Source organism: Tachypleus tridentatus, chromosome 6, assembly GCF_004210375.1.
Source record: "Tachypleus tridentatus isolate NWPU-2018 chromosome 6, ASM421037v1, whole genome shotgun sequence".
Lineage (NCBI taxonomy): Eukaryota > Metazoa > Arthropoda > Merostomata > Xiphosura > Limulidae > Tachypleus > Tachypleus tridentatus.
In genome coordinates, this window is record NC_134830.1 from 120,812,468 (window position 1) to 120,840,128 (window position 27,661).

Here is a 27,661-nt window from a genome sequence, read left to right on the forward strand (position 1 = left end):
TGTTTAAAACCACTTTTAAAATGTCTGAATATTAACTATGACTATTTCACAGTATTGGGTGAACTAAATTAAAGGATATTGTACTTATAAAGCCACCTAAATCGCTAAATACGTGTTTAGGGAGTGAATAATTTCACTGTTTCAACGAATTTTTATTTAACAATTAATATTTGTCCATATTTGCAGCCTGAAATAATTTCATTAAGATACAACTTTTACTTCATTAAAGTTACAAAACAAGCTCAATATACAGAAACTTTGGTTTGTATATTCAGAGAAAAAATAACAATAAATCAGTACGTAAGTAACTTTTCCAGACAAGCATGCAGAAAAAATAACGAACCTTCTCACTCTAATTTTTCCACAAATCTCTATCGTCTAGGGGCCAATCACTCCTTTTTTTTTACCAAAGATATAAAACGGACGCTGCATTACCTTTACCATATAATTAGTTTGGAGGGCAGATTGGTGAAAATCCTGATGAGTAATAAAAATATTCGGATAGAAGCGCGCGCCACGCTTGAAGGTGCTGGTACACAAAACTATAAAAAGGAAGCAAAAAAGTATAATAAAAATTGTTTAGTTTTATGGCTCACATTAAAACAATTACAGTGATTTGCCAAAGTAGGGATACAAATTTTAAATCGGAAGTAGCCCAGGTTCTGTAGTTGTGACTTTCTTTGTTTTTGAATTTCGTACAAAACTGCACGAGGGCTATCTGCAATAGTCATCCCTAATTTAGCAGTGTAAGAAGACAGGTAGTTATCACCATAGACCGCCAACATTTAGGCTACTCTTTTACCAACGATTAGCGAGAGTGACCGTACATTATAATGCCCCAACGGCTGAAAGGGCATGTTTAGTGTGATGGGGATTCGAACTCGCGACCTTCAGATAACGAGTCGAATGGCCAAACCACCTGGTCATGCCGGGCAAAAGTACTTTTGTAGCATAAGAACTTTTTTATATTACTATAGCTAGCTAAGTTATGTACATATCGCTCCCTACTTGTCCTAACATAATTGATAGTTGTTCTACTAAACTTTTCATAAATCAAAGCAATAAAAGATTTAATATTTTTAAATTTTCTGTTCATAATAGGCTCAGAAGTTGAATATTTGATACTTTTGCACTTTCAGATCAAAACTTCAGTTTCCTTCGATTAAATCCAACTGATCCCCGGCATGGCCTGGTGGTTAAGGCACGCGACTCGTAATCTGAGGGTCCCGGTTTTCAATACCAAACAAGCTCGCCCTTTCAGCTGCGGGGGAGTTATAAAGCAACGATCAATCCCAGTAGTTGTGGATAAAAGAGTAGACAAAGTGTTGGGGTGGGTAGTGATGACTAGTTGCTTTCCTACAGTTCTAAATCAGGGACGACTAGCGCAGATAGCCCTAGTGTAGCTTTGCACGAAATTCAAAGCAAACTAAATGAAAACCAACTGGTCGTTTTGCCTTCACTTTTTTTCCTTCAGTATATAATTATTTATTGTTTCTATCAGTTTACATGCTATTCTATCCATGATTCCGAGAGTATGTGACCCAATTTAAACACGTTACTTTTGGCCTTCTGCCAAATAAGTGTTTTTTGTGTTTTTATGCTGGGGGGGGGGGTGTAGTAAGCTTGAGGTAATTACTGCCTCCAGTCGGCACTGCAGGTTCACGTTGAGTGATTTAGTGACTTAGTTGTAACCTGTTATCTTGAACTCGCAAAGATGGAGAGAAATTCAGATTCTTTTAAAAACAAATCTTAGTTAAAGTGACGCCTGGTGGAAATTGATGAAATAACATTTAATTTTGTTTTGACCCCGAGGGTCTCAGTATCTAAATTCATAAAACTATAAACATAACCCATATAGCCCTTTTCACTAAAGTTTTTGCTACATTTACGATTTCAAACAATCGTTTATAAATTCACACTCAGTGAGCATGCGCAAGTTAAAGAATTTTGTGAAAACCTATTCTGACCTTTAAGACACGTGTTACTGAAAACCTAGTTTATAGAACATGAAATATAACAGTTAAAGGATTGTTGTTTATAAATGTTTTTTTTCCATACCCCAGTTTATATCAATTTTCCACGCTTTGAAAACATTTATTAAAATGAGGGTTTACATTTCTATGTTTTTAAACAACAACTAGTTTGGTGTTAACACTAACGTAGACCTTACAAAATCAAATATTGGTCTTTTATGAGGGTTTTAAGCAGAGCAGCAACATATATCTATAGACTATGATCTAATTTGTCTTAATTTAACATTTTAATTAAATAATTATACAAAGCATCTTTAGTTAGCATGCTTGAACGTCATATAAAATAATTAAGATTCAAATCGAATTAAATGTTTGTCTTGAAAACTTATCCAACACGTAATCGAACAGTTTTGTGAAACGTTAGGGTTAGTGTGTTTAACTATTTACGTCACTCGGAAAAGGGTTCACTGTGTCTCATAATGATGGATGTGCGAGAGATGGATGTGTCTCGAGAGTAGGTTCACTGTGTCTCATAATGATGGACGTGATCTCTCACGTGTGGAGACGCCGAGGACAGCGATTTTCCGTAATGGTTCTGTAATGGTCTGAGCAGGCATATGTTTGGGTGGCCGCACCGACTTACTCATAATCAAAACGCACGACAATACATAGACGAAATTCTGGAACCCATTGTGAGGCCTTTTGCCGGTGCTGTCGGCGATGGGTTCATTTTCATGCAGGTTAACGCGCGAGCCCCCGTCGCCAACCTGTGCATGGACTTTCTTGATGAGGAAGAAATATAGACTTTTGAGTGGTTCGCCAGATCTCCAGATTTAAATCCGATTAAACATTGTTGGGATATGTTGTCGATGCGTGTTATTGAACGGCAGCACTCTCCTCAGAATGTACAGGAACTCCGACAAGCCCTGCTAGACAAGTGGGCTCCCTTACCCCAAGATAACATTGATAGACTGATTCGAAGTGTGCCAAATCAGTGTCAGAAGTGTATCACAGCCCGTGGACGTCACACTAGATATTGAATGTTTCAAACATTTCTTGAATAAACACATGTAAACTGTTTAAAGTGTTGTTTCGTATGGGATATCAGTTTTGGTGATACTGGTCACTTTTTTAAAAATTGTATTTTTCCATGTTTTACAGTTCATCACACATTAAAAATGGATACAGATGGAACTGAATTGAGACAAATTATCTAAAAATATTGTCACATTTGGAACAATGAGATAAATTATATAAGAAAACGTACTTGTTCTTTTAATTTTTTAGCAGTTTTTTATAGCCGTAAGGGTTTCGGAATTTCAGCTTAAACAGCAATACAAAGGTTCATCGGGTCAATGAAGAGATACTTAGAATATTTCAATTCTGTTTTTTGCAGTTTTATGAGCGTTTTTTACCATTAACCGGTGGTAGGTGGATCTTCACCAAACTCGGTATGGTGGTTCATTGGGTCCATGGGGGGAAACACAGACCTTTTTGAGGCTTACGGTTTTTATGAGCGTTTCTTTTACAACTACTTCGCCCCTTATTGACCGATCAACACTGAATTTGTCTACGAAGGTTTGTTGAGTCGATGTGGAGAAATGTTCAAATTTTCGGTTTCACATTTTGTGTTTTGCAGTTTTCATTGGCGTTTTATATAATTACATATAAGGGAAGCAACTTTTCATATCCTCGAATAACCATGAATTTACATAACTTACGTCCAGGAAATAGGTATTTCAGCTAGAATAATCTAAACACAGGTAATACAAATATCAAATTAAGAATGACACTTTTCAAGTAACTATGTCACTACTTTTTCACTTTTAGCACAATAAAATGATGCGCATAAGTAAAATACATAGGTAAATTCAGGATTTATAACGCAACAGTTTAGCCTCTAGTAACAGAGCGCAGACAGCTCACAGTATAACTGTAGGCTCAAAACAGATAAACATAACATAGAAGCAAAATGGAGTATTCAGATCAAGTCCCAGTTCTTTCAAAAATTACAAATTTCAAGTAAATAACAATGGACATCTTCAGATCCAAAGTTTTAAGACTCGAGTCAGATTTTTTTCCAAATATACAAATTCCTAGTAAAAGACGACAGTTTAATACAAACTCTATTTCTCAGGGTCGTCGTTACGTCGTATTAACAGTATAAACCTTCTATCAATAATTACCTGTTTTCCGTACAATATCTCATGATTTTCAAAAACCAGAACAATGGCTGAAAATATACTACACGTAGTAAGTTGATACTACTGCCCTCTATAAATCATGTTCTTAATAACAATATTTGAATTTCAGTTTGGAATAGCCACAGCTGAAAGCAAAGGGTCAAAGGGTATAAAATATCTATTCTTTAGGTTTGTATTTTTATTACTGTGTGATATGTATACTTTCATAGAGTTTAAAAACATCCTTTCAATTAAAAACTTTAAAACCAAAATACGTTTCACATATCTCACGTTTGTTCTTCAGACTGGATTTCTTAATGGAAGATTAAAACGACAGTTAGAAAGTCGTTTGGGATTAGAAATTGCTTTAAGAAAACAAAACAAAAAACATGATTCTTATATATAAATCTTACATCCTTGTATGTACCAGTTTCTATTAGTTACATCCTATTTTGTTGCTACTTTTGTTTGTTACATCCTAGTTTTTATCTTTTTCTGCTAGTTACATCTTAGTTTGTACCTCTTTCTTCTAGTTACATCCTAGTTTGTAACTATTTTTTCTAGTTACATCCCAGTTTGTAACTATTTTTGTTAATTACATCCTAGTTTGTAACTATTTCTGTTAGTTATATCCTAGTTTGTTGCTTTTTCTGATAGCCTTATCCTAGTGTGTTCATGTTTGTATAAACCTCAACAAGATTCTAATCAAGTGTACATTTTTCAAACCAAATTGTAAGTTAATATGATATTTGTAGGTGGTGTTTTCTATAATAGATTATGAATTGTTTAAGTTCAACGTTCAACACAATAAATCGCATGACAGAAGGAGTAAAACTAGTGAGGTTGGTGTTTGAAAACAAGAGCAGTGTGTTATGATTTACTTTCATTTCTTTGACATCAACAGTACCAACATATTATGTGATCTCATCCCTCTATGACCTTTGATCTTGTCTTGAATATGATAACGTTTATTGTCACGATAAAACAGACTACACTGATTTAAATTTGCTTTACTGTTTCGGTTGTTATTTATATTTTCTTTTATAGTAGGTAAGTTATGGCTAGCAATGTATCAACTGATTCTTCTTTTTTTGTATTTAGGAGTTGTGTACAGTTATCGAACAACATATCACACTGAGTTTTGACGTTAATGAGTTATTGGAAGTTTCTTTGTTTTACACTTCTTACCAGAGCACTGTCACCCCTCTCTCCCCTAGATGGCAGTATGGGCTGATATGTGAACTCCATGTGAGAACCATATTTTATCTTTTTTTTTGAAGGAACCGTTCTTCAAATGACATGGATTTTGCAGGTTTTGTTGTCGTTTTCTGGCTTAATAGTTTCACTTCAAATAAAAACAAAACAAGCAAACCACCTAAAAGGTACCAATTTAATAATTTAATCAGGAGAATTACAAATACATATTACAAAAATTGACCTGAAGTCATAGCAAAATTTAATACTCTTGATACATCAAGTGATTTATTACGACTTTCTCAATCTATTCAAGTATACACATAATGGAACTTTGAAGGATAGAGTTACCCTTGGAATTTCTTCATGCAGTCTTTCAAAATAACATTATTTAACATGATTAATTAGGCTTAAAGAAAATTAGATAATTCTACTTTATTTTCCTATTGAAATTTGAGGTTTATATCTAGAAGTTAGACGTATATAATAAATAAATACATTGTGAGCTTAGGATGAAAAAAAAAGTTAATTTTCGAGAGAGGAACTTCAGAAACCGATCTCAAATTGAAGTTACTTGCTCTATCAGACAGTAAGACGTTAAGGGTCAGTAATATGATCACGTACTAAACAAAGACCTACTGTTACAAATATGATTATACAATAAAGGTAGATCTAGTTTTAGTAATATAATCATGAGCTAAAGGAAAATCTGGTGTTAGCAATATGATCATGTACTACAGGAAGACCTAGTGCTAATAAATATGATCATATACTAAAGTAAGATCTAGTGTTAGTAATATGATCATGCACTAAAGTAAGATCTAGTGTTAATAATATGATCATGAACTAAAGTAAGATCTAGTGTTAATAATATGATCATGAACTAAGGATAGATCTACTCAATTATCATATTACTAACACAAGAGTAAGAACTAGTCAAGGTTCATATTACTAACACTAGTTCTTACTTTAGTACATGATCATATTACTAACCCAAGGCCTTCCCTTACTACATGATCGTATTACTAACACCATGTGTTCCTTTCGTACATGATCATATTGCTAACATTAGTAACATTATTCTGTAATAAAGGAGAATATAGTGTTAGTAATATCGTCATCTACTGAAAGAACCTAGGGTTAGTAATATTATCACGTACTAAAGTAAGATCTGGTGTTAGTAATATGATCATGTACCACAGAAAGATCTAGTATTAGTAATATGTTCATGTTATAAAGGAAGACCAAGTGTTAGTAAAACGATTATGTACTAAAGTAAAATCTAGTGTTCGTAAAATGATCATGTACTAAAGTAAGATCTTGTGTTAGTAATATGATCACATACTAAAGTAAGATCTAGTGATAGTAACACGATTACGTACTAAGGTAACATCAAGTGTTAGTAATGTGATCCTGAATTAATGGAAGACCTAATGTTAGTACTGTGATCATGTACTAAAGGAAGATTTATGTTAATAATATGATCATGTACTAATTGAAGATATAGTGCTAGGAATATTATCATGTATTAAAGGAAACCTAATCTTAGTAATATAATCATTTAACAAAGTAAGATTTAGTGTTAAAAATACGATCATATACTAAAGATCTAGTTTTAGTAATACGATCACGTTCTAAAGGAAGACCTGGTGTTAGTAATATGTTCATGTTCTAAAGGAAGACCTATATATGATCATGTATAAAGCGAGATCTAGTGATAGTAATATGATCATGTACTAAAGGAAGACTTAGTGTTAGTAATATGATCATGTGCTAAAGGAAGATTTACTATTATTTCTATGATCATGTACTAAAAAGACCTAGTGTTAGTAATATCATAATGTACTAAAGTAAGATATAGTGTTAGTAATATGATCATGTACCAAATAAAGATCTAGTGTTTGTTATATAATCATGAACTAAAGAAATATCTAGAGTTAATGATGTGATCATGTATTGATAATATCATCATGAACTGAAGTAAGATCTAATGGTAGTAATATAATCATATTCTAATCCAAGACCTAATGTTAGTAATATGATCATGTACTACATGAAGATCCAGTGTTATTAATATGATTATGAACTAAAGTAAGATCTAGTGTTCGTAACATGATCATGTAGTAAAGATCACATGGTGTTAGTAATATGATCATGTAGTGAAGGAAGATCTTGTTTTAGTAATATGATCATGAACTAAGGATAGATCTAGTGATAGTAATATGATCATGTAATAAAGGAACATCTAGTGTTACTCATATGATCATGTACTAAAGTAAGATCTAGTGTTAGTAATGTGATTATGTACTACAGTAAGATTTCAATGATTATATTACTAACACTAGAGTAAGAACTTGTCAAGGATCATATTACTAGCACTAGTTCTTACTTTAGTACATGATCATATTACTAACCCAAGGCCTTCCCTTACTACATGCTCGTATTACTAACACCATGTGTTCCTTTAGTACATGATCATATTTTTAATCCAAGGTCATCATTTATTACATGGTCATATTACTAACACTAGAACTTACTTTAGTATATGATAATATTACTAACACTAGATGTTACTTTAGCACATGGTCATATTACTAACACCATATCTTTGTTAAATACATGATTATTTTTCTAAAACTAGGTCTTCCTTTAGTGTATGAACATATTACTAACACTGAACCTTTTTTATGTACATGATGACATTACTAAAACTAGGTCTTCGTTCAGTACATTATCGTATTACTAATACCAGATACTTCCTTGGTACGTTATCATATTACTTACACTAAATCTTCTTTTCGTGCGTATCACGTATGTATCAAAGTTAGTAATATCATCATGAACTAAAGATCTAGTCTTAGTAATATAATCATGTACTAAAGAGAAACCAATGTGTCAGTGACATGACCATGTACTAAAGGAAGACCTAATGTATTTTACATGACCATGTACGAAAAAAAGACCTAATATTAGTAATATGATAATGTAGTAAATGAAGACATAGTATTAGTAATATGATCATATACTAAAGCAAGACCCAATGACTTTTATATGTTGATGTACTGAAGGAAGATTTAGTGTCAGTTATATGATCATGTGCAAAAGGAAGATCTAATGTTAGTAATAAAATTATATACCATAATGAGACCGAGTTTTATTAATATTATCATGAGCTAAAGGAGGACCTAGTGTTTGTAATATGATCACAAACTGAAGAAAGATCTAGTTTTAGTAATATCATCATCTACTAAAGAAAGATCTGGTGTTAGTAATATGATCATGTACTAAAGGAAGATCTGTTTTCGTAATATGATCATGTACTAAGGATAGATCTAGTGATAGTGATATGATCATGTACTACATGAAGATCTAGTGTTAGTAATATTATCATGAACTAAAGTAAGATCTAGAGTTAGTAATATGATTATGCACCAAAGTAAGATCTTGTGTAAGGAATAATATCATGTGCTAAAGTAAGTTCTAGTGTTAGTAATATCAAAATGTACTAAAGGATGATCTAGTGTTGGTAATATGATCATGTACTAAAGTAAGATCTAGTATTGGTAATAGGATCATGTACTGAAAAAAGATCTCACGTTAGTAGTATGATCATGTACTAATGCGAAGTTTTTGTCAGTAATATGATCATCTGGTGAAGAAAGTTTTAGTGTTAGTTTAATGATCATGTACTAAAGTAAGATCTAGTGTTATTCAAATGATTATGTAGAAAAGTAAAACCTAGTGTTAGTAATATGATCATATACTAAAGGAAGATCTAGTGTTATTTAAATGATTATGTAGAAAAGTAAAAGCTAGTGTTAGTAATATGATCATATACTAAAGGAAGATCTAATGTTTGTAATATGATAATGAATTAATGTAAGATGCAGTGTTATTAATAAGATCACATACTAATGAAAGACCTACTGTTACCAAGATGATCACGTACTAAAGTAAGATGTAATGTTGGTATAATGATCATGTATCAAAGGAAGATCTTTGTTAGTAATATAATCATGTACTAAATGAAGATCTGGATAAAGTAATATGATCACGTACGAAAGGGAGATCTACTATTAGTATTATGATCATGCACAAAAACATCTAGTGTTTTGTTATATGATGACACACAAAATGAAAGCCTAGTGTTAATAAGATCATGTACTAAAGTAAGGTCTAGTGTTAGTTTTATAATCATGTCCTAAAGGAAGACCTAATGTTAGTAATATGATCATGTACTAAAGGAAGACCTAGTTTTAAAAATATGATGACATAATAAAGGAAAATCTTGTGAAAGTCATATGATAATGTACACGAGAAAGATTTAGTGTTAGTACTATGATTACGTACTAAAGAAAGATCTAGTATTAGTAAAATGATCATGTACTAAAGGAAGTTCTAATGTTAATAACACGATCATTTTCTAAATGAAGATGTATTGTTAGTAATATGATCATGAACTAACGTATGATTTATTGTTAGTAATAAGTCACGTACCAAAGGAAGACCTAGTGTTAGTAATATGATAAACACTAAAAGAAGATCTGGTGTAACGAATATGATCAGGTACTAAAGGGAGACCTAGTGTTAGTAATATGATCAAACCTTAAAAGGAGATCTAGTGTTACGAATATGATCAGGAACTTATGGAAGACATATTGTTACTAATATGATCATGGATTACAGGAAGATCTAATGTTAGTAATATGATGCTGTACTAAAGGCAGATCTAGTGTAGTGATATCACCATGAACTAAAGTAAGATCTATTGTTAGTAATATGACCATGCAGTAAAGGAAGGTTTCGTATTAGTAATATGATCATGTACTAAAGAAAGAGTTGGTATTAGTAATATGATCATGTACTAAAGAAAGAGTTGGTATTACTAATATGATCACGTACTAAAGGAAAACATGGTATTAGTAATATGTTCATATACTAAAGGAAGATCTAGTATAAGTAATGTGATCATGCACAAGAGTAAGAACTAATGTTAGTAACATGATCATGTATATAAGGAAAATCTAGTGTTGGTAATATGATCATGTACTAAAGATTTAGTGTTAATAATATGATCATGTAGTATAGGAAGATCTAGTGTCAATAATATGATCACGTACTAAAAATCTATAGTTAGTAATATGATCGTGTACTAAAGTAAAATCTGGTGCTAGAAATATGATCATGTACTACAATAAAATCTGGTGTCAGTATTATGATCATGTACTAAAGTAAGATTTAGTTTTAGTAATATGATCACGTACTAAAGATGTATAGTAAGGAATATTATCATGCACAAATGGAGGACCTAGTGTTAAAAATATGTACATGTACTAAATGAAAGCCTACTCTTAGTAATATGATCACGTAGTAAAGAAAGATTTATTTTTTGTAATGTGACCATGTACTAAAGGAAGACCTAGTTTTAATAATGTGATCAAGCACTAAAGGAAGATTTGGTTTTAAAAAATATGATCACCTACTGAACATCTAGTGTTAGTAATATGTTCATGTAGTAAAGAAAGACCTAGTGTTAGTAATACGATCATGTACTAAAAGAAGATCTAGTATGAGTAATATGATCATGTACTGAACAAAGATCTAGTATTAATAATATGATCATGTAGTAAAAGAAGACCTAGTGTTAGCAATATGATCATGCACTAAAGGAAGATCTAGTGTTCGTAATATGGTCAGGTATTAAAGATCTATTGTTAATAATATGGTCACGTACCAAAGGAAGATCTAGTGTTGGAAATATGACCACGTACTAAAGGAATACCTTGTGTTAATGATACGATCATGTAGTAAAGGAGGATCTAGTGTTAGTAATATGATTATGTAGTAAAGGAAAACATGATAATAAGTTTCAATATAAATAATTTATCAATAATATTTAAAATTTTACTTTTGATAAAGACGAAAAGCAACTCACGTCCTTCAGAGAACCTGGTGCTACCAGCATGAAATAAACAGCACAGGACGGAATCCACACCATGGAAGCCAAGGCTATCCCCCCAGCCTAAGAGTTCTCCCCACCAAGGAAAAACGTAAGTCTCTGCATACACCAAAGGCTTGTATCTCATAACTGAAAACAGGAATATTCCCTAAAGGAAATGTGTATTTAGAATTAGAAAAAAAAAACATTCTCTGGTTCTCTGAATGAAACTGAAATAAAATTGAACATCATAATATATATATATTAGTTACTAAAGATAAAGTATTTATTTATATGATTTTGATACTGTGAGAAACGTAACTGAGCTGACATAATGCCAGTTTTATCGAGTGAGATAAGTCAATTAACATACAGTATTCATCACTTGCTGAAGGTTCAAAGTTCATTTCGTTACTTACAGTGAACAAATGTACAAATCCAGGTTCTCCATTATCTTTAAATACTTTTATAACTCCACCATAGGTGAGGGTCAATACAGTTTACTGTAACTGATATATGGGGTGGCTGTTTATATGAATGTCAGTGACCGAAATAATTAATACTATTATGCAATCTCAGAAGTGGCGATTGAGGCCCATGAAATGTTTCGCCATCTATTGAATGACACCTCAAACAAAAATCAATAAAAAATTCACTCTTTGAGTTTGGTTTGTTTTGAGTTTCGTGCAAAGCTACATGAGGTGTATATGCGCTAGCCGTCCCTAATTTAGCAGTATAAGACTACAGGGAAGGCAGCTAGTCATCATCACCCTCCGCCAACTCGTGAGCTTCTCTTTTACGAACGAATAATGGAATTGACCGTTACATTTTAACGTCCCCACGGCTGAAAGGACGAACACATTTGGTGTGACGGGAATTCGAACCCGCGACCCTCAGATTACGATGCGATTGCCTTAACCACCTGACCATATCGGGCCAACACTTTGTGTATTCAAGATTTACACAATTATAAAAATAATTGTGGTATGTGTAACCATCATTTCTTTATCACATAATATGATTATAAATAAAAGTACTGTGTGCTCAACATGAACAGGACTTTCAGTATGTGAAGATCCTGATTATATACTTATTGATAAATGTTTTAAATGTAATACTAAAATTGCGGTTGTTAAAACTATATTTAATTTTCAATGAACGGTGCCATCTTTAACACATAAAACATTAATGTTTATATCAGAAACATATGAATGGTTTGAGTTCTGTACTTTGAATCATTTTGATGCAACATTACTAAATTACACAATCAGAACACATTTCCCATGAGGTGTGCTCATTCCTTTGGTCATGTGTAGCTGGAACATACAAGTCACCTTTGATCCTGCTAGCTTGTTGTGTGAGGTTTCAAAGAATTGTGCCATTTGAACCCTGAAAGGTGCCACAAACAAACTCCGATATCAGAGTTGGATTCAACAATCATGGAAATCTATTCTTAAATTTCCATTACTCCAGTTGGATTTTCGGTCGAATTTCGTCCTCTTCTTCTTGGAAAGGAGTCTGTAGCATTTAGGTGAGGACGTTTCTTGGGACCAAACCCGAACTCTCCATTAAAATACCAATAATCGCGTGCTGATATAATCCACTAATTCCAATGTTATACTGTTATTGGTAATATAGGGGTATCAAACTTACCAAACAAACGGCTGGAGAGACAAAAACCCAGGTAGCGAGGAAGTACCAGTTAGGCCGATATCCTGTCATCTCTTTAATGTTGCTAGACAACCTTTTTACACCTGAAATAATTTATTGTTATTAATAATTTAACGAATTTATTGTTTTACTGGTTGTTACCTTCACGTGAAAAAAAACACTTGACATAAAACCTGAATTAAATCAAATCTACAAATTAAAAGTATATTTGTTAATTAATAGTTCAAGTTTATAATGAAAACAACTGAAAACCCCGTAAAAAATTAAAAACAAAAAAAGGCCCCTGGTGGTTAGGGCGCTCGACTCGTAAACTGAGGGTCGCGGATCCGAATCCCCGTCAAACGAAACATGCTCGCCCTTTAAGCCATGAAGGCATTATAAAGTGATGATTAATCCCACCATTCGTTGGCAAAAGAGTACCCCAAGAGTTGACGGCGAGTGGTGACACCTAGCTGCCTTCTCTCTAATCTTATACTACTATATTAGTGATGCTAGCGCAGACAGTCCTTATGTAGCCTTCGAAAAATTTAAAAAACAAAACAAAAAGTAAGAAGATAATTTAAAGGATGAATAGCGAATCTCATCCTTTTTGGTGATAAAAGTTAAAAAAAAAAACTAGAAAAAGTGAAGCGAAGAAAAAATTAAGTTGTCAAAACTATTGGCTTTTGAGAACAATAATACAAGGATTAAATGTAATTAATAATTAAATATCATCTCTAAAGAGAAACTTGAGTAAGACACAATCTTCTACGGTTAACTTGAGAATAATATATCATCATCTTCAGGGAGAGCTTGCACATAGTACAACAGCACATTCTAGGGTGAACTTCAGAATAATGCAACACCACCTTTGAGGGGCAACTTGCATATAGCACAACCGCGCGTTGTAGATTTAATTTCAGAATAATACATCATCTTCTTTTAGGGGTAATTTGGATATAGCACATCAGCACGTTCTAGGGTTAACTTGAGAATAATACAACAACATATTTTAGGGGTAACTTGCATATAGTACAACAGCATGTTCTAGGGTTAACCTGCATATAATAAGATACCACCCTTTAAGATTAACTTGTTTATTGTACAACAGCTCCTCCTAGGATTAACGTACGTAAAACACATCATCACATTCTACGGAACAGAATAACAACATATAAATAAACAGATATATAAGAAGTGGGAAGTGACGTAAGAAATAATGCAGGACATGCCATTTGAAACTTACCATAAACCCATGTAATAGCTGTAGTTTGAAAGAAAACAGTGAACAGTAGAGTTATTCCACTGGCAGAATAATAATCCATCAGTAGAAATATGTACATGCCTCCCTGAAAAGTAAAAGATTATTTTAGTGAATAATACAATCAGTTTAAAGAAATCCAATCAGAATTATTACTTAACAGTTTCGTTTTGATTAAATATATTTTATTACAAGATACAGTTTCCATATTCTAGATACAAGATAACACCATGGTAAAGCCACAGAAATAAACAGATATATCGGAAGTGGAACGTTACTGAATAAATATAATAGTATTGGGAGTTGTGCTTATGGTAAGTTTTATTTATTACGTCATTTTTACAGTGAATAAGATTTGTTTTAGACCACCCACCCAATATTAGACATCATGCACTACACATTATCATTAGACATTACAAAGTAAACACTAAACATTTGACATCATGTGCTACACATCATCATTAGACGTCATGTACTACACACCCAACATAAGTCTTCATGTATTACACATTATCATGAGACATCATGCACTACACATCATCATGAGACATCATGCACTACACATCATCATTAGACATTACATACTAAACACTAAACATTTAACATCATGTGCTACACATTCATTAGACGTCATGTACTACAGACCCATCATTACATAATAAACTGAGATAGTTATAGATATCTTTCTACAGGAACTAACATCTCACTCTACAGCAGTACCTAACTGTTATCATCATTGACGCCACTAATTATGACGTCATTACTGAAGACATCTTGGATAAGATGACGGCTTGAAGAACATTTTTTTTTTGACGGACAAATGAAACATCTACCATAATGATATCTTCCTTTTACTCGTTTATTGATTTTTTTAATATTATGGAACATACCTTAGTGACCATTGGTAGGCCTAACGTGTATAAGATGATGACAATTCCTATCGTAAATACTTTTCTTCGCGGTCTCAAAAGAGACGGCCATTCGTCCACGATCCCTGTTATGAAAGAGTCCACGGTGCAGAACTGAAAAACAAAAACTGACCAATATCAGTACACATGTTGTCATAACATACAGATCAAAGTAACTTAATAACATAGTTAGACAGATCTATATAAATTGTATATGTACACTGCTGGCCAAAATTTTAAGGCCAATGAACAAAATAGAGAAAATATGCATTTTGCGTTGTTAGACTCAACTACTTATTTGAGTAGAGCTTCGAAAGAAGACAATAAGAAAAGGGAAAATAAAAATAAAAAACCTTTTTAGCATTTAATAGGGAAAATGTGAACACTAGGAAATTAATCTGAATACCAGTTGATCAAAAGTTTAAGACCGTACTGAAACGAAGCGTTAATCGGTAAACACGTAACGAAATTTAGTCATTTGTGCTCAAGCATTAGCATTGTCAACATCTTCCACTCACATCTCCTGTGTAACATTGGGTACAAACATGGCAAAGGCAAAAAGATTGACAGAGTTTGAACGTGGCAGCATTGTCGAACTGCAAAATTAAGGTCTCTCTCAACATGCCATCGCTGGTGAGACTGGGCGAAGTAAAACTGCTGTTGCAAATTTCTTAAAAGATCCTGAGAGATATGGAACGAGAATTTCAAGTGGTCAGCCCAAAAATATTTCGCCGGCGTTGAGTAGGAGGATTCGATGGGTTGTCCGGCAAGACAACAGCTGATCGTCGAACCAGATTAAGGCCCTTACGGACACACAATGCAGCTCAAGAACAATAAGACGGCATCTAAGAGAGAAAGGCTTTAAAAATCGTAAACGTCTTCAAAGGCCACGCCTCCTTCCACACCACGAAACAGCTCGGTTAAACTTTGCTGAGAAGCACCAAACACGGGGCGTAGAAAAGTGGAAGAAAGTTTTGTTTTCCGATGATGAAAAAGTTAACCTGGACGGTCCAGATGGCTTACAACGTTACTGGCACGATAAGGATATCCCACTGGAGAAATTTTCTATACGACACAGTGGAGGAGGTTTCATCATGATCTGAGGTGCTTTCTCCTTCCATGGAACAATAGAACTCAGATTATTCAGGGGCGTCAAACACCAGCTGGCTACATTGGCATGTTGGCGAGAGCATCCTTATTGACTGAAGGCCCTCGCTTGTGTAGAAATGACTAGATCTTTCAGCAGGACAACGCTGCAATCCACAATACCCGCAGGACAAAGGACTTTTTCGTGGCGAATAACGTGATTCTTTGGAACCATCCAGCGTGTTCGCCCGAACTGAACCCCATTGAAAATGTTTGGGGAAAGTCTATAGAAATGGACGTCAATTTCAAACAGTGCATGATATTCGTGAAGCCATCTTCACCACTTGGAATAACATCCCAGTCAGCCTTCTACAAATGGTTATATCGACCATGCCAAAGCGAATGTTTGAAGTTATTCGCAATGACGGCCGTACAACTCACTAATGAGACCTCTTGTTGGGCATTTCCCACCCTGTTTGGGACTTCTTTCTGGTATGGTCTTAAACTTTTGACCAGCTAGTATTTAGACTAATTTCATAGTGTTCACATTTTTCCCTATTAAATGCTTAAAAAGTTTTTTTTTTCCCCCTTTTCTTATTTTCATCTTTCGAAGCTCTACTCAAATAAGTGGTTGAGTCTAACAATGCAAAATGCAAATTTTTTTTATGTTAATTGGCCTTAAGATTTTGGCCAGCAGTGTATATATATTTAGTGAATTAATGTTTTATATAATAAAGTTTCAAACACACGTGTTATTATTTAGTTTGATAACGTAATACTTCATCTTGCGTGAGAGGACGTTCTAAGTTATTAGTTTCTGAAATAAAAGTTTATCTCTATGAATCACTGAAGAATGGTACTTTGAAATTTCTTGCATATTGAAATATTTAACCAGCGATAAATAGTTAAACAATATGTGGTTACGCATCCATTGTTTAATTTGTTAGATATATAATAGAACATAATAATGTAAACTCAGGTGACGTGTAGCAACAAGTATATGTATCACACAACAAACATGTGTTAGAGGTAGCACTTGAAACACACAACAATCTGAAACTAGGACTAGAATAACGTGGTGAGATTTGTTGCAGGTATCAACCACGTAACTCATTAGTGACATATGTAACAACTTACAAACATATGTAGCAACTGCAAGAGGTATTAACCATGTAGCTGATATACTTCATTACTGTGATATGTGGCAAATAACTAAAAAATGTAACACGTAACAGCCACGTAACTTGTTACTAATATATGTAACACGACAGGAAAACTTAGGAGGTATCCATCGTGTAGATGATACCTGTTATATGTAGCAAGTTACACACAATTGTAGGATGTAGCATACACACGTATTAACAATTGTATTGTCACTCGACACGTGACCAAATATTTGATAGAGCAGAGGAGGAAATAAAATATATGATATTAGCAACACACCAGAAGGGCTAGTTTTGTTAAACTGAAAAATTATATGTTACACGCACACCAGGGAATAATATATGGGAGTCATGGAGTAAAACAGTTCGTAGCTTCTACCGTTAGCTCATGTTACTACTCAGGTTGTCAGTGCAAGTAATGACAATGATATCCTTTCATTTCATCAACTACAAGTTTTACAAATTTCACGTACTTGCCTTACGTTCATTGAGGGATTGGCAGAATTTCTAAATCCCAAAAAACAGTCGCAACTTGGTAATTGTTTTCCCCATACCTATCGGTTCTCTCGTATATCTCTTGTTCTTCGTTGAAATGTGTAATTGGGTAAAATGTAACGGACTTACTAAATAACACCCCCACGTTAACGTTACTCGCGTTTTTATGCTGCTGAAATTGTTTATTTCACTTCCAAGGAGATTCCATACGTTGAGCCACGCACAAGACGTTAAATCTCCCACCAAGCAAACGATAACAGAAACGTATAAATTTGAAAGAAAAACGAAAAGACAGTCTTTAGTCTCTGAATATTTCACAATGTTGACGTACATTAACACATATCAACATATTATCTGCTCACCTGACTGTTTATGCCGAGGATTAGCAGCATGAAGAAGAATACAGTTGCCCATAGAGGTGGAGATGGCAACTGTAAAACAACTTGAGGGTAGGTGAGAAATGCCAACCCTGGACCTGAAGAAAATACACCATGTTAGATTGTATCTAAACAAAGACCGTGTTTGTACTCTGAAAATAACACAACAGGTCACTGTCTGATAACACTTAGTGTATATTAAGATGTTGATTCACTGTAACTTACCATTAGACGTTTCATTTTAAATGTTTTAGAACCAAGATTAAAAAAAAATAATAAAGTTTGTTCTGAAATATTTTGTTACACGTTGATTTAGTACATAAACAGAACTTTTAGTGTTTATATAAACAACTGAAGAACTAGAAGACTGAATTATCTTACCGGACTTTACAACGTAAGCAACTCCAGTCCCGTCGCCTTTCAAGTAGGCCATGTGACCGAGGACGGAAAATATCACACTACCAGCAAATATACTGGTAGCAGGGTTTACAATACATAGAATATATCCGTCTCTAGAAATAAAAATATAGAAACAATAATGAATGTGTGCAAAGTGTACAATAATATCCATGTAAACAGAAACACTGAAAGAATAACGAATACAGAGTATAGAGAATTATTACATTGAACATTTCTGTGCAAATAAACAAAATTTCTTTATTTTGATATAGAAAATAAAACTTTTCTACAGTTACTTGCTGTAACAAGTATGTACAGCATACTTGTTATTATTATTATTCCTATAATAACTCTGTCCATTATATAGGACAGGCTGGTCCTATATAAAACATAGGTGTTTTATGTCATTTGTTACTGTAATCATGTAACAAATGATTGTTAAATAATTAAATTAAAACATAAGAAAACATTTCTTAAGAGTTTGTTTGTAGTTTTTTTTTTGTTACCGGAAGAAGTTGTGGCTAAACTTGTTGTAACTTCCAAGAGTTACGACGGAACCGAAACCAATTCCAAAGGTGAAAAACACCTGAGTTCATGCTGTCACCCAGACCTAATAACATTAATACAATAAATTAATACTGATTACAAAGAGTTCACTTCTTTAAATTTAACACTAATTTAGTTTCGTTACGTTTTGATTAAAGAATTATTAACTAGTATTAAAGCTTGACAGCAAATTACCGAACAAACAAAAGTCGCTTGACAGTTACTGATTAACAGTGACACTGTTTTCACTGAAGACGTAAACTATAGCTTCATTAGATGGGAAGTTTTATTTGTTGCCCAGCCTGGTTGTTAGTGTTTGTCTTCAGCGTCAGGGGCATTAAAATGTACGGTTAATCCCACTATTCTTTGGTAAAAGAATATGCGATGGGTTCTGTCCAACAACCTTTAACATCTAACATTAATATTTACTGGTGTTTAGATCGTATACGAATATAATAATAATGACATTAGTATATGAAAATAATGACAATAACATTTATATATGAATATAATAACAAATACATTTACATATGAATGTAATAACAAATACATTTATATATGAATGTAATAACGAATACATTTATATACGAATGTAATAACAAATACATTTACATACGAATATAATAACAAATACATTTATATATGAATGTAATAACGAATACATTTATATATGAATGTAATAACGAATACATTTATATATGAATGTAATAACGAATACATTTATATATGAATGTAATAACGAATACATTTATATATGAATGTAATAACGAATACATTTATATATGAATGTAATAACGAATACATTTATATTTATATATGAATGTAATAACGAATACATTTATATATGAATGTAATAACAAATACATTTATATATGAATATAATAACAAATACATTTATATATGAATGTAATAACAAATACATTTATATATGAATATAATAACGAATACATTTATATATGAATGTAATAACGAATACATTTATATATGAATATAATAACGAATACATTTATATATGAATGTAATAACGAATACATTTATATATGAATGTAATAACGAATACATTTATATATGAATGTAATAACGAATACATTTATATATGAATGTAATAACATTTATATATGAATGTAATAACATTTATATATGAATGTAATAACGAATACATTTATATATGAATGTAATAACAAATACATTTATATATGAATATAATAACAAATACATTTATATATGAATATAATAACGAATACATTTATATATGAATGTAATAACGAATACATTTATATATGAATATAATAACGAATACATTTATATATGAATGTAATATACATTTATATATGAATGTAATAACATACATTTATATATGAATATAATAACGAATACATTTATATATGAATGTAATAACGAATACATTTATATATGAATGTAATAACGAATACATTTATATATGAATATAATAACGAATACATTTATATATGAATGTAATAACGAATACATTTATATATGAATGTAATAACGAATACATTTATATATGAATGTAATAACGAATACATTTATATATGAATGTAATAACAAATACATTTATATATGAATATAATAACAAATACATTTATATATGAATGTAATAACGAATACATTTATATATGAATATAATAACAAATACATTTATATATGAATGTAATAACGAATACATTTTATATATATGAATGTAATAACGAATACATTTATATATGAATATAATAACAAATACATTTATATATGAATGTAATAACGAATACATTTATATATGAATATAATAACAAATACATTTATATATGAATGTAATAACGAATACATTTATATATGAATACATTTATATATGAATGTAATAACAAATACATTTATATATGAATGTAATAACGAATACATTTATATATGAATGTAATAACGAATACATTTATATATGAATGTAATAACGAATACATTTATATATGAATGTAATAACGAATACATTTATATATGAATATAATAACAAATACATTTATATATGAATGTAATAACGAATACATTTATATATGAATATAATAACAAATACATTTATATATGAATGTAATATACATTTATATATGAATGTAATAACGAATACATTTATATATGAATGTAATAACGAATACATTTATATATGAATATAATACATTTATATATGAATGTAATAACGAATACATTTATATATGAATATAATGAATACATTTATATATGAATGTAATAACGAATACATTTATATATGAATGTAATAACGAATACATTTATATATGTAATAACGAATACATTTATATATGAATGTAATAACGAATACATTTATATATGAATATAATAACGAATACATTTATATATGAATGTAATAACATTTATATATGAATATAATAACAAATACATTTATATATGAATGTAATAACGAATACATTTATATATGAATGTAATAACGAATACATTTATATATGAATGTAATAACGAATACATTTATATATGAATGTAATAACGAATACATTTATATATGAATGTAATAACGAATACATTTATATATGAATATAATAACGAATACATTTATATATGAATGTAATAACGAATACATTTATATATGAATATAATAACAAATACGTAATAACGAATACATTTATATATGAATGTAATAACGAATACATTTATATATGAATGTAATACGAATACATTTATATATGAATGTAATAACGAATACATTTATATATGAATGTAATAACGAATACATTTATATATGAATGTAATAACGAATACATTTATATATGAATGTAATAACGAATACATTTATATATATGAACATAACGAATATGTAATTTATATATGAATGTAATAACGAATACATTTATATATATGAATACATTTATATATGAATGTAATAACGAATACATTTATATATGAATATTTACGTAATAACGAATACATTTATATATGAATGTAATAACGAATACATTTATATATGAATGTAATAACGAATACATTTATATATGAATGTAATAACGAATACATTTATATATGAATGTAATGAATACATTTATATATGAACGTAATAACGAATACATTTATATATGAATGTAATAACGAATACATTTATATATGAATGTAATAACGAATACATTTATATATGAATGTAATAACGAATACATTTATATATGAATGTAATAACGAATACATTTATATATGAATGTAATAACGAATACATTTATATATGAATGTAATAACAAATACATTTACATATGAATATAATAACGAATACATTTATATATGAATGTAATAACAAATACATTTACATATGAATATAATAACGAATACATTTATATATGAATGTAATAACAAATACATTTACATATATATAATGATATGAATGTAATAACAAATACATTTACATATGAATATAATAACGAATACATTTATATATGAATGTAATACAAATACATTTATATATGAATGTAATAACGCATTTATATTTGTTTACATTTATATTTGAATTTCGCACAAAGCTACTCGAGGGCTATCTGTGCTAGCCGTCCCTAATTTAGCAGTGTAAGACTAAACGGAAGGCATCTAGTCATCACCACCCACCGCCAACTCTTGGGCTACTCTTTTACCAACGAATAATGGGATTGACCGTCACATTATAACGCCCCCACGGCTGAAAGGGCGAACATGTTTGGCGCGACTGGGATGCGAACCCGCGACCCTCAGATCACGAGTCGCACGCCTTAACACGCTTGGCCATGCCGGTCCGAATGTAATAGCAATAACATTTATATATGAATGTAATAGCAATAACATTTATATATGAATATAATAACAATAACATTAGCATATAAATGTAATAGCAATGTCATAAAAGAACCTTGGGATCCAAAAGTTTGTCAAATTGTGGACTAATATAAAAAAGAAAAGTAGTCCATCTCCAGCGCCCTTTAACGTCACTCCACGAATAAAAAGAATGATTAGAATGACGTATGGAGTGACTGCTGACACCTTAATAATCTGCAAACAATGAACAAATAATAAAGTAAAACAGTCCAAAGATATGAAATAATTAATGCTAGAAACATTAAAGATTTCTTGTGATTACTGAAATGGTGTTTTATGTCATTAGGTGATGTTTTCTTATGATTACTGCAATGGCGTTTTATGTCATTAGATGATGTTTTCTTATGATTACTGAAATGGTGTTTTATGTCATTAGGTGATGTTTTCTTATGATTACTGCAATGGCGTTTTATGTCATTAGATGATGTTTTCTTATGATTACTGCAATGGCGTTTTATGTCATTAGATGATGTTTTCTTATGATTACTGTAATGGTGTTTTATGTAATTATGTGATGTTTCCTTATGATTACTGTAATGGTGTTTTATGTCATTAGGTGATGTTTTCTTATGCTAATTGTAATGGTGTTTTATGTCATTAGGTGATGTTTTCTTATGATTACTGAAATGGTGTTTTATGTCATTAGGTGATGTTTTCTTATGATTACTGCAATGGCATTTTATGTCATTAGATGATGTTTTCTTATGATTACTGTAATGATGTTTTATGTCTTTAGGTGATGTTTTCTTATGATTACTAAAATGGTGTTTTATGTCATCAGGTGATCTCTTCTTATGATTACTGCAATGGTGTTTTATGTCTTTAGGTGATGTTTTCTTATGATTACTAAAATAGTGTTTCATGTCATTAGGTGATGTTTTCTTATGATTACTGTAATGATGTTTTATGTCATTTGGTGATCTCTCCTTATGATTACTGCAATGGTGTTTTATGTCATTTGGTGATCTCTCCTTATGATTACTGCAATGGTGTTTTATGTCATTGGTTGAAGTTTTCTTATGATTACTGTAATGGTGTTTTATGTCTTTAGGTGATGTTTTCTTATGATTACTATAATGGTGTTTTATGTCATCAGATGATCTCTCTTTATGATTACTGTAATGGTGTTTTATGTCATTAGCTGATCTCTCCTTATGATTACTGTAATGATGTTTTATGTCTTTAGGTGATGTTTTCTTATGATTACTATAATGGTGTTTTATGTCATTAGGTGATGTTTTCTTATGATAACTCCAATGGTGTTTTATGTCATTAAGTGATGTTTCCTTATGATAACTCCAATGGTGTTTTATGTCATTAAGTGATGTTTCCTTATGATAACTCCAATGGTGTTTTATGTCATTAAGTGATGTTTCCTTATGATTACTGTGATGGTGTTTCATGTCATTAGGTGATGTTTCCTTGCTGTTACTGAAACACTGTTTTATGCAATCTTTCCTTTTCCTTTTGTCTCCAAGTTTTATTTTAGTTTAAATCTCACCTTGCCACTACTCTTTAGACCTTTCCATATGACCAAATAAACCACAAACCAGGCAAGTAACAAACAAAAACTCAGTTCCATATTCACACCTCCCAAGTCATGTAGTCCTGAAGTAATTTGTAATGTTCGACACCTTCAAAAGAGTAATAAATATTGTATTATTGAAATATACTATTGAACCAACTTCAGTTAGGGTTTCATACTTTTTAATTTTTGAGTATTAAATGATAAAACTGTCTACTATGGTATTATAAGTACTTTCAAGCCAATAATAGAAACAAGGAAGGTTATTTAAAACTAATTATACCTAGAAATATATGTCCTAAAATTTATCTTACTAGATTAACAATAACAAGGTTAACTAGGTAAAATTCTTACAAGGTACATGGTGCATGATAAACTGGCACATAAGGTGTCCATTATTATTATAGTCATTGTTAGTTAAGCCCATTCCTAGATGTAGCTGCAGTAAGCATCATCTGTTTTGAACAGAATTCTACACACTGACACATATTATATTGAAATCACTAATCTCATATTGTTAAAAAGAAGAGAAACAAAGGCAATGGTAGTTTGTGAGAATAGTGACTCACATGCAAAATAATTTTGAAACACTATTTCTAAACTTCCCTAATTAAAACATGTGTACCTCTGGAGGAAGTGTGCTTCCCCTGGAACAATGACCTTTTTACGTATAATGCCTTTGAATGATGTGCTTGTATTTTTAACCAACCTCCACAAAATATACGTATAACAAACATTATAACAGAATTAAAATTAAACAGTTATTTTGTATTATCAATCTTATTTCTCAACCATGAATCACAACAAATAACATAAGTGGTCATAACATTATGTTATCAGACAAAATCCAGACACTGATGTCAGACTAGTCAGCAGGTATGTAAAATCATTTAAGGGTTAGAATTTGAGTGCTTACAAACGTAATATCTCAACTCCTACTGCCTTTCATAGGGCTGCAGCCAATTGTGGGAAGGCAGTTAAGCTTAATATTCAGATACAACCTTAAAGTAGAAATAAAAACATCCTAAAAATTCTAAAAGTTAAAACTTCCAACCTACACTCTTTTATTTAAAAAATGATATTAAACAAAATTTAATCAAATTTAAAATTAAACTTTTAATAGAAAGATGTTTGAATTCAAAATTTAACAATTATTTTACAAATATTTAAATTTTCTATCATTTATATAAAAAAAACTTCTATTATTATTAATTTTAGCTGTGAACATATCTGCTAAAAGAAGTATCTTACATTCTCAAACAAATTATCAAAAGTAATCAATATTTTTACCTTTAACTTTGTCACTGTTAGTAGCTATTAAGCACAAAGTTACACACTGAAATATCTGTTTCTTGCATTATAAGTCTGCAGACATACGTTATGCCACTAGGAAGCCACCTTTACTTCTTTTTTGTTTTAACTATTACAAGTATTTATTTCAATTGAAATTCTAATACAAATAATTTTATTTAAAGATTCAGTAGTTTTGTTTTGAAAATCATTGTATAATTCATAAGAATAAGGAGTTTTTTCTTCAAAATATTTTCCTCTTTTTATTAGTAGATTTACATTGCATAATTTTCCAAGATAGTTATTTTGACATTAGTAAATGAATGTTTGTTTATGGGATCTATTTCCATAGAACTGGGAAGATCTTTATTTCTCTGAGATCTACCTAGATTGAAACTTAAATGTAAAGAATTAGTTGTTTGTTCTACATACCTAAACCACATATATTATAAGTTAATAAATAAATTATATTATCATTTTACATAGTAGTATATCTTAAAATAAATGTTGAAAATCCATTGTGGCTGGACAAGTTAAACATCTTGGACTATCGACAATATATTTTTCATAAATTAAAGTAGAAAATATAAATTACTGGTAAACAGTTAACTGGACTAAAAACCAGTGTACAAATGTGGAAAATGAATAAATAATAAAATTATGTTGATAGAAAATAGTTATTTAATTGTACTCCCATTGTAATATATATATGTATATATATACATAAAAAACAATATTTTGAGAACACTAGATCTAAATACGACTTATATTTATTGATCGAAAATAACAGATTCATCTGAAAAATAAAAAATTAAACCTACTCCCAGAATTCGGTTACAGGTGATTTTGCTTCGGTGGCTGTAATGTTGAGATTCGTAATGTTGGTTCCCTCTTTCATACAGTATTTTGTGTTCCACCAATTACCACACGATTCCCAAGGCAGTTGTGACGTCATTGAGAACACGAAGTAGAATAAAGTCCAAGCTATTATCACCACGTAGTAGATATTATTGAGACAAACGATGGTCATTGAAGCAAAGCCAATTCCTAGTGAAAGTATAGATTACATAATATAAGAACTGTTGACATATTTGAGACACAAGTATGAGTTATATATATCCGGAAAATGTGAAAAATACTAAGGCTCTAGAATTAAACAACAATAGCTACCTTTAAAGATAGAAACTAAATTCCAGACCCCGATACCACCAACGCTGAGGTACTGACCAATGGCCACTTCCAGGAAGAATAGAGGAACAGCACACAAGACTAAACAGATGAGGTAGGGAAACAAAAATGCCCCTAAATAACAAACAACAACATTAGAACCATCGATTTAACATTTAGTAAGATAAAGGTTTCATGTATATTATGTTGAATTAAACCACAAGACACATACCTCCACCATTTTCATAACACAAGTATGGAAATCGCCATACGTTGCCAAGACTGACAGCGTAGCTTATGCAGCTGAAAATAAAGTCCAGTTTTCCTCCCCATTCTCCACGTTCTGGTTCTTTCTCCTTATCTGGATTTGTTACCGACTGGTTCATTTCATCAAGTATTGTGATCATTTCCACTCCATTTTCTACACTGACGGTTTCTGATGTTTCATTTTCAGGAGATACTTTATTCAAGGACATAACTTTAACACAAACAAGTGCTGTAGAAAACAAAATACACTGTCAAGATATATATGTATATATATAGTTGAAAAAGGATACAGTTATATACATGTACAGTTGAAGCTATGAAGAAATAAATACACCTCAGAAAACAAGTAAAATAAATTTGTTTAAATGTTCTGTTTCATTTAATCCA

The 27,661-nt window shown here is 31.1% G+C and overlaps 1 pseudogene; it reads right to left on the reverse strand.

Moving 5' to 3' along the window:
• Window positions 1–448: 448 nt before the first annotated feature.
• On the reverse strand, window positions 449–27,483 carry LOC143251699 (sodium- and chloride-dependent GABA transporter 1-like; annotated as a pseudogene).
• Window positions 27,484–27,661: the final 178 nt, after the last annotated feature.